Source organism: Prunus dulcis, chromosome 4 (assembly GCF_902201215.1).
Source record: "Prunus dulcis chromosome 4, ALMONDv2, whole genome shotgun sequence".
NCBI classification, from domain to species: domain Eukaryota; kingdom Viridiplantae; phylum Streptophyta; class Magnoliopsida; order Rosales; family Rosaceae; genus Prunus; species Prunus dulcis.
Window position 1 is genome coordinate 20,290,982 of NC_047653.1, and position 8,296 is coordinate 20,299,277.

General features: G+C 36.3%; 1 pseudogene; it reads left to right on the forward strand.

Annotated features, from left to right (window-relative positions):
- Positions 1-281: 281 nt before the first annotated feature.
- Positions 282-3,510, forward strand: LOC117625589 (annotated as a pseudogene).
- Positions 3,511-8,296: the final 4,786 nt, after the last annotated feature.

Below are 8,296 nucleotides of genomic sequence, written 5' to 3' on the forward strand. Positions count from 1 at the left end.
ATTATTCAGTCGAAGCATCAATTGCAAACTACCAAGCATGGCAACTCCTCTATTACTACATATGCCAATCAAATGAATACTATTGTCAATAATTTGGATCTTGCCGACAAACCTGTGGATAACGATGATCTTATTGACCTGATACTTAATAGTGTCAGCCCAACGTATGAGAGCGTCGTCAACTCTATTCAATCTCGTGAAAATCCTATTGCTCTTGATGATGTTGATTGTTGAAACCCTTCTAGAAGACTACTTCCATTGCTTTTGATTCTAGAACCACTATGTTATATGCTAATTGTGGTCGTGACTCTTCACTTCCTCGTCATCATGTTGTTAATCGTGGTCGTTGTGGTGGTAATTTTGGTTCTTGTGGTGGCTTTTCTGGTCCTAGTCATTCTCCTAGTTGTGGCCTTCTTCTGCTCCCTTCCAAAGGCCCAAATTATGTTCCCTTCGGTGCTGGATGTGGTGGCTTCTCTTCCTCCTCTTATGGTAACCCTGTTGGTTTTCAAGGACATTATAATTATAGTGAATTTGGTCATATGGCTCGCCGTTGTTCTCTCCCTCATATTGCTCCCCATGCCATGGTCGCCTCCCACTCTCCAACTCAGTCACAAACATGGTTTACCAATAGTGGTTCCTCTACTCATGTTACAAATAGTGGTACTAAGCTTTCTCACAACTATGGTAGTTAGGATCACGTTTTTGTGGGTAATGGTCAAGGTTTGCAAATTTCTAAAATTAGTTATGGTTCCATCTCTCAATTTCGTTTGAATAAAGTTCTTCACTGTTATGCATTTCAAATTTACTCAGTGTTCATCAATTTGCTGATTATAATTTTGTTTATTTCATTTTCACCCAATTTGATTTCTATGTGAAGGATCTCATCTCATGGAAGACGTTTTTCCACGACAAGAGTGAAAATAATCTCTATCTGTTTTGGCACAATCCATCCTCCTCTCAATGTTTAGCCAACGCCATTACTCTCTTCAGTACCCCATGCTTCCTCTTCTGTGCGGCATCAATGCTTAGGTTATCCATCTCTTGCTATTTTTCAGAAGTTTACAGCTCATATTTCTCTTAGTGGTTCTACTAGTAGTCAATTTTGTTCCAACTTACTATCGGTAAAACGACTTGTTTACCTTTTCAATTATGTTTTTATGTTTCTAGTGTTCCATTACAATTAGTTCATTGTGATATTTGGACATCCCCGATTTTATCTATTGGTGGGGGTGGTGTTTGTTCCACCATGTTTCTAACCCTCACTCACCTGAACAGAATGAGGCTACCGAATGTAAACGTCATCTCATAGACATGGCTCTCACTGTCTTAGCTATCGCTCACATGCCCTTCTCCTTTAGAGTTGAAGCTTGTAAACCCTTACCTACTTAATTATCCATTTTCCTGTAAGTCAATATATCTCCTTCTGAATGTTTGTTTGGTCTTCATCGCACCTATTTTACTTTCCATATTTTGGGGTGTGCATTTTATCCTTACTTCAGTCCTTGCAATAAATATAAAATTGAATTTCGTTCTAAGTAATGCGTTTTCATATGTTAGTCTCTCAATTACCAAGGATATCGGTGTAAGCAATGGTCATGTTCACCTTTCTCGTCATGTTATTTTTGATGAATCCACTTTTCCTCTTCATGTTTTTTTTTTCTTTCTAATTCTTCCAACGATTCCCTCATCTTCTCGTGGTACTTCCTCATTGATGGTTACACTTCCTTCTCCATGGTTATTTGTTTGAAGATGAGTATATGCAGCAACCTCTTGGCTTTGAAGATCTTAAACTTCGCCAATCTTGTCTTCCATACCTTTTGTTTGGGTTGGGGAGCCTCAGGTAAATGACTATATCCATTGATTGAAATTACATACATGGACTATTTTGCATTGTTGATAATTTATATTCCATTAATTTTCAATAACTTTTGATTAATGGAATAGGGAGGTTCAACTACTCTCTACTAGCAACTCCTAGCTTAGAAGCCGGAGTTTGTAACATGACAAACCCAGAATGTTCTCCCTATATCTTGATATTCATCCCTGGCAAAACGTACCGATTAAGGATTGGTAGCTTTACTTCTTTATAAGCTCTCAGCTTCCAAATTGAGATAACGTAAACCTCACCAAGTCTTTGAAAGTTTCAAATGTGTTGATGTTATAAAGCTTATCTTTGTTAGTAAATTTTTTTTTTAATTCAGGGTCACAATATGACTGTTGTTGAAGCTGATGGGCATTATAGGAGCCATTTGAGACTAAAAACCTATATATTTACTCTTGGTCAGACATTTTGTCCTAGTAACAGCAAACCAAGACCCATCAAGAAACTACTGGGTGACTACAAATGTAGTTAGCAGAAAACCTGTAACCCCAACTGGCTTAGCAATCCTCAATTACTATCCAAAATATTTCAAGAAATCCCCTCCAACTCTTCCAACCACAGGCCTTCTGTGGAATGACACTGCACCAAGATTGGCACAGAGCCTTGCTCTCAAAGCACATAAAAGTTTCATTCACTCCCCTCCTTTCACTTCAAACAAAGTGATTGTGCTTCTCAACATACAAAATAAGATAAATGGGTACTATATATGGTCCTTAAACAATGTATTTTTCTCTCTCCCCCACAAACCTTACTTAATAGCTCTAAAGAAAAAGTTAAACTTAAACTTAAACCATGTGTTTGATCAAAACCCACCTCCAGAAAACTATGACTTGAAGAATTATGATATATACGTCGTTGCAAAGAATGTAAATGCCACTTCCAGCAATGGTATATACAGGTTGAAGTTCAATACCACAGTGGATATTATATTGCAGAATGCAAACACCGTGACTGTGAACAACAGTGAGACACATCCATGGCATCTCCTCTTAGATAGTTCTCTCACTTCTCCACATTTCTTCTTCACTCGGGCTTTACTGCTTTCAAGGCGGATACTTGTTTGTTTTTCACAAAGATGGCCACTCTTGTTTCTTTTAATTTATGTGGATGATATCATTGTTACCAGTAATGCTTTGTCACATGTTCAAGCCATTATCAACTCTCTCTCAATCGTCAATTTGCCATGAAAGACTTAGGTGACCTAAATTATTTTTTGGATATTAAGGTTAGCGTACTATATATGCTTTATGTTTGACTCAAGCTAAATATGAGGTAGAATTATTCAAACATGCTGCATTGCATGAGGGTAATCCTTGCCTCACTCCTGTTACTATTGGTTCTCAATTGAGTTATGTTCATGACACCCCTCTATCTGATCCCACCAAGTATTGTAGTATTGTTGGAGCCCTTCAATATCTCACCATCACTCGTCTTAATATTTCCTTTGCTATGAACCATGTTAGTTTATGCATCATCTGACAAATATTCATTGGAAGCTTGTTAAATGCATTCTCCATTACATGCTTGGCACTTCCCATGATGACCTCATTTTTGGAACCGGCGATTCATTTTTGGTTGCCTCTTTTGAAGCCGACTATGCCGCCAATCCTGATGATTATCTACAATAGGATATTACATTTATTTTGGAACCAATCTTGTCTACTGCAACTAATCATCTCTCACTCTAGCACCGAATCTAAGTATTGTCAGTTAGCCTTTACTACTATGGAAATTTCATGGATTCATTAGCTCTTATGTTAATTACATGTCATTTTGCCCTCTCCTCTTTTGCTTCGGTGTGATAATACGGGTTCATTGCCCTTGCTTCAAATCCTATTTCCCATGCACGTACCAAGCATTATGTTAGGGTTATTATTACATTCGTGAACTTGTGGTTGCGGTTTGTTGCATCTTCATTATGTTTTTACTCATACCCAACTTGCCGACATCTTTACGAATGGCATACCTATTCCTCTATTCTTGTTTCCCAAATCCAAGTTGTTAGGCTCTTTGCACATCAGCTTGTAAAGGGTAATAAAGCACTATCATATGCTGATCGGTCACAACACTTCTAGTCGACCGATCGCCACACTTTTAGCTGACCGGTTATAATCCTCAAGAGCCTCCATCCGCTAATGCATGACTCCCTGATAAGTGCTAATCTCAAGCCGACCAATCGACCGCATAACTATTGTTGCAGCACCAATTCAGGAAACACAATCTTGTGATATTGTAATCTTGTGTAATAATATGTAGTTGTACAAAATGAGAATATGCTTGGAGCCCAAGTATCCATCTCTTGTATAAATATCCAAGTTATGTGTTAATAAAAATCATCGAATTTAAACCTAAATGAATCTCTGACATAAATGATACGACAAATTAATAGATAACAAGGAAGTAATTAGACAAATATTGAAAAACAATAATAAAACCAACAATTAGAAAGTGGAGTGCAACACCAACTTCAATTAAGAAAAATACATATAACTATTGACATAAGGCACTTTCTCTTTTTCTATGAACTATGAAATTGCTAAGACATAAGAAAGTTAAGAACTCTAACATCCACATAATGCAATACAAAGAAAAACTATATATGGAGAATGAGTTGGAAGAGCAAATGGGGTATTGGGGGGCTTTTTTTTCTTCTACTGCTTTTTCTTTTTTCCTCTTTACGTGATCCAAAACTACCTCGTTTTGTCTTGGTTAAATTTTATTTTAAGTGACCTGGTCCAAAATGGCGTCGTTTTGGCTGGGTCCTTAAAATGAAAAAGAGAAAACCTGGCTCGTAGGTGCTACTATGTGCAACACAACATCATTCTGGAATTTTGACAAACAATTGGTGGGCATTCCTCTCGAGCCATCCAAGACTTCCAGGGATCAATATCCGCGGTTGCTATGAGATTTTCTTGCATCGGGGGGTTAGTTGACCACCTTTGTCCAAACATGGACTCACCACTGAGGGTGGGTAACATGTAACAACTAGCATACATAAGCAAATATTTTACTGACATACTTAATGTTGTGGCGAAAAATGGTTGGTTCTTATGTATTGCAGGACTTGCTTGTGAAGTGGAAAGTGGATATCTCTTTGTATTCTTCTTTGTGAATGTTGCACTCAAGTCTGTAATTTACGCATCAATGCATGTCTAAGTTATGTCGCAATACTTACCTCTTTGCCTATTACCATCACTTGACAGTTGTATGATGAGGTAAGTTATGTGCATAATGTGAATTGGTGTTCGAGTTATTGAAGCGAAGTCACGAACCCTTGTAAGACGTTAAGATCTTCTCCTTTTTGACCTCTTTGTTTCATAAAAATGAAGGATAATCTCAAAAGCTTGCAGTTTATCCTGAGCGCATTTCCCTGCTTCTCCAAGTGCAAGTGAAATATGAATAGAATTAAATTGAGGACCAGAAGTCAAGTACCTGGTTGTTGATGGTCTCTAAACAATTTTTTTCCATACTCACACGGTATAAGGTGCTTGGCATATTTAAAGACCTGCAAGATGAGATTGTCTCTTGATTCTTCTCTGCCAATGTTTAAGGCCCTCCTACATGATCTATTCATAGGCTCCCTAAATTCCTATGGTAGGGGAGTTTTAATTTTGTTGAGTACCTTCTTCACACATACTTTTGTTTGCCCTTGGATTTGGTGTTTTTTTTGGTTTGTCTTCTATAATCACCTTTTGCTCGTGCTTTCTCCTCCTTTCTTTCCGTTGAGGTGTCTTGTTCAATTCAATACTATTATTAACCCCTTTGTAAGGAGTTGAATTTTCCTGGAGCTTGTTAGTTGAATTATTGATTTTAATTATCTTACATGTGGTATAGGAGTCAATCAACAAGTTTTAGCTGTGTTTAGTATAGTCTCATATTATTGACAAATATGATTTTGTCAAGAGAGAGTATATTGTATTCTACGAATAATGACCTTTGATGTCCTTCATGCTATTGGACCACCAAAGCCATGTTTGAGTAAATCAATTTCTTCCTCTCATTCTTGTTGTTAGGGGTTCATCAACAACTCGCTATTCTATAGAGAATGTCGATTGGATTCATAACCTTAAAATCCACGATTCGACAGCCCATCTTGTCCACTCGTAGGAGACCATCAACATGCAAAGTTAACGTCGTTTTGATGTATGCAACCTCAATGTTCGGATGTATATATTTTCTTCCATGCATATTATCATTTGGTCACTAGTGGCTCCAATCGTTTTGGATTGCAATCGATATAATCTCTGTCGTGAATGTCGGGGGTGTCAAAATCAACAGCTGTGACAGTCTGGTGGTTGATTCGAATCACATCACGGCAATAGATTAATATAATTTCTATTTGTTTTACTGATTTCTATGCAATAATGCAATCCTTTTATAATTAAAGTACTCATCTAGTTTCAGGTAGAGAAAGATGAACTAGTGCATCAGGCGAATGTGTTTTCTCTGAATATTTTTTGACCAATTTCTTGTTGTAATACAGTGTATGAGGTTACTACAAAGTTGATTGCAAATTGAATGAGGATTGTTCTTCCAAATATTATTATCCCATATCAATTTGCCTTTGTTAATGATTGTATGGTTATGGACAATATTTTATTGGTCTATGAATTGCTTAGGAATTATCAGGAGATATTGGTACACCAAGATGTGCTATCAAAGTGGACATTACGAAGGCTTATGACACTTTCGATTAGGAATTTTTACTTTAGACTCTAATGCTTTTAGTTTTCCTATGGCTTTAATTGGTTGGATTAGAAATTGTATTACTTGTCTAAGATTTTTTATTACTATTAATGATGAACTCACGGGTTTTCTTTGCAACAAAAAAAGGGCTTAGGCAAGGTGATCCAATGTCACCTTATACCTTTTTGTTATTGCAATGGATATGTTTTCTAGGTTGGTTTAGCAACGGATTGCATCTAATCCTTCCATTAGATTATGTTGGAGATGTTCCAAGATTAAGTTGTCTCACTTGTTGTCGATGACCTTTTCCACTTTTGCAATGGTGATATTGAGTCTACTACCATTATCAAGAATGTTGTTGACGAATTTCATTCTATTGCACGTTTTCAATCTAATATTTCCAAGACCAACCAGTTTCTTTTTGGTGATGCAGAGGATGAGCTGCAATTACTTATTCCTTTCGTCAGTTCAAAAAGTGATCATTTTGAAGATCTTTGTTGATTAGCAGCTAACTCCTATTAGATATCTTGGTGTATCACTTATTACTTCCAAGTTGACCTTCCGCACTTGTACTCCTCTAGTTCAAATAGTTGAGGTGATGATTAAAAGTTGGGAGAATAAAGCTTTATCTTATATTAAAAGAGTCCCAATTATTTATGTTCTCTCTATCTGTCAAGTTTTTGGGCTTATAATTTGTTTCTTCCCAAAAAGGTTTTGCTTGATATTGAGAGAGGAATGAGAACTTTTCTTTTGTCTTGAAATTTGCTGGGTTTGCACAATGGTAAGAGGGGTTAGAGTGAGGTGCACATGCACAAGGATGAACGTGGTCTTGGTATCAAATGCTTACATATATGGAACAAGGCTCTAATGACAAAACATGTTTGAAATATCATGAAGTGTACTGCAACCTTTCAGTTTCTCTCATGCCTTGCAGTCGGGGTATAGTGGAAACCCCTTGCCCGGTGTATGATCAATAAAGGGTAAAACTAAAAAAAATAGCTCAAACAAAGGTTAAAATAAACTTCTCTTATAACAATAACTCAAGTTTGGTTTGAACCTATTTCCGGTTTGAAAAAATAAAAATAAAAATAATAAAGATATAGGATTTATAGAAAAATAAGAAGAAGAGAAAAATATGTACAATTGATAAAATAAGAGTGAAAGAGATAGAAGGGAGAAAGAGGTGAAGAGATAAATAAGAAGAGAAATATAAAAAAATACATGGAAAAGAGAGAAAGACGAAAGTACAACAAGAAGGGATATGGTTCATTGAAAAAAAAAAAAGAAATTGGGCTAGAGTAGTTATTTAGTTGGGTACAAATTGGAACTAAGACATTTGGGTATTATTTAGGCTAAAATATCTAGTTATTACTTGGAGTCACTAATGTTATTTGAATATTAATTAGGCTTACTAATAATTTTGTATATAAATGGATAAGTAAACTTAACATAACCGGTCCGGTTCAATTTGTACCCGTTTTTTCAAGATAAAATTTGAGACGGTAATCGATCCAAAGCTGTTCGTTCGATTTTTGAGCCTAGGTTGACTTTTTTAGTCTACACATTTTTTTCTTAGTTTTTTTCGAATCGGTTCACTAGTTCACTATTTCAAATGCCTGCCCCTACTTGCAAGGTCTATAAACAGGTGAGCGAAACCACAGCTTAGTAGGGACAAAAAATTTATTATATTAAATTGATATAACTAAGATCATACAATCAAGTATCAAA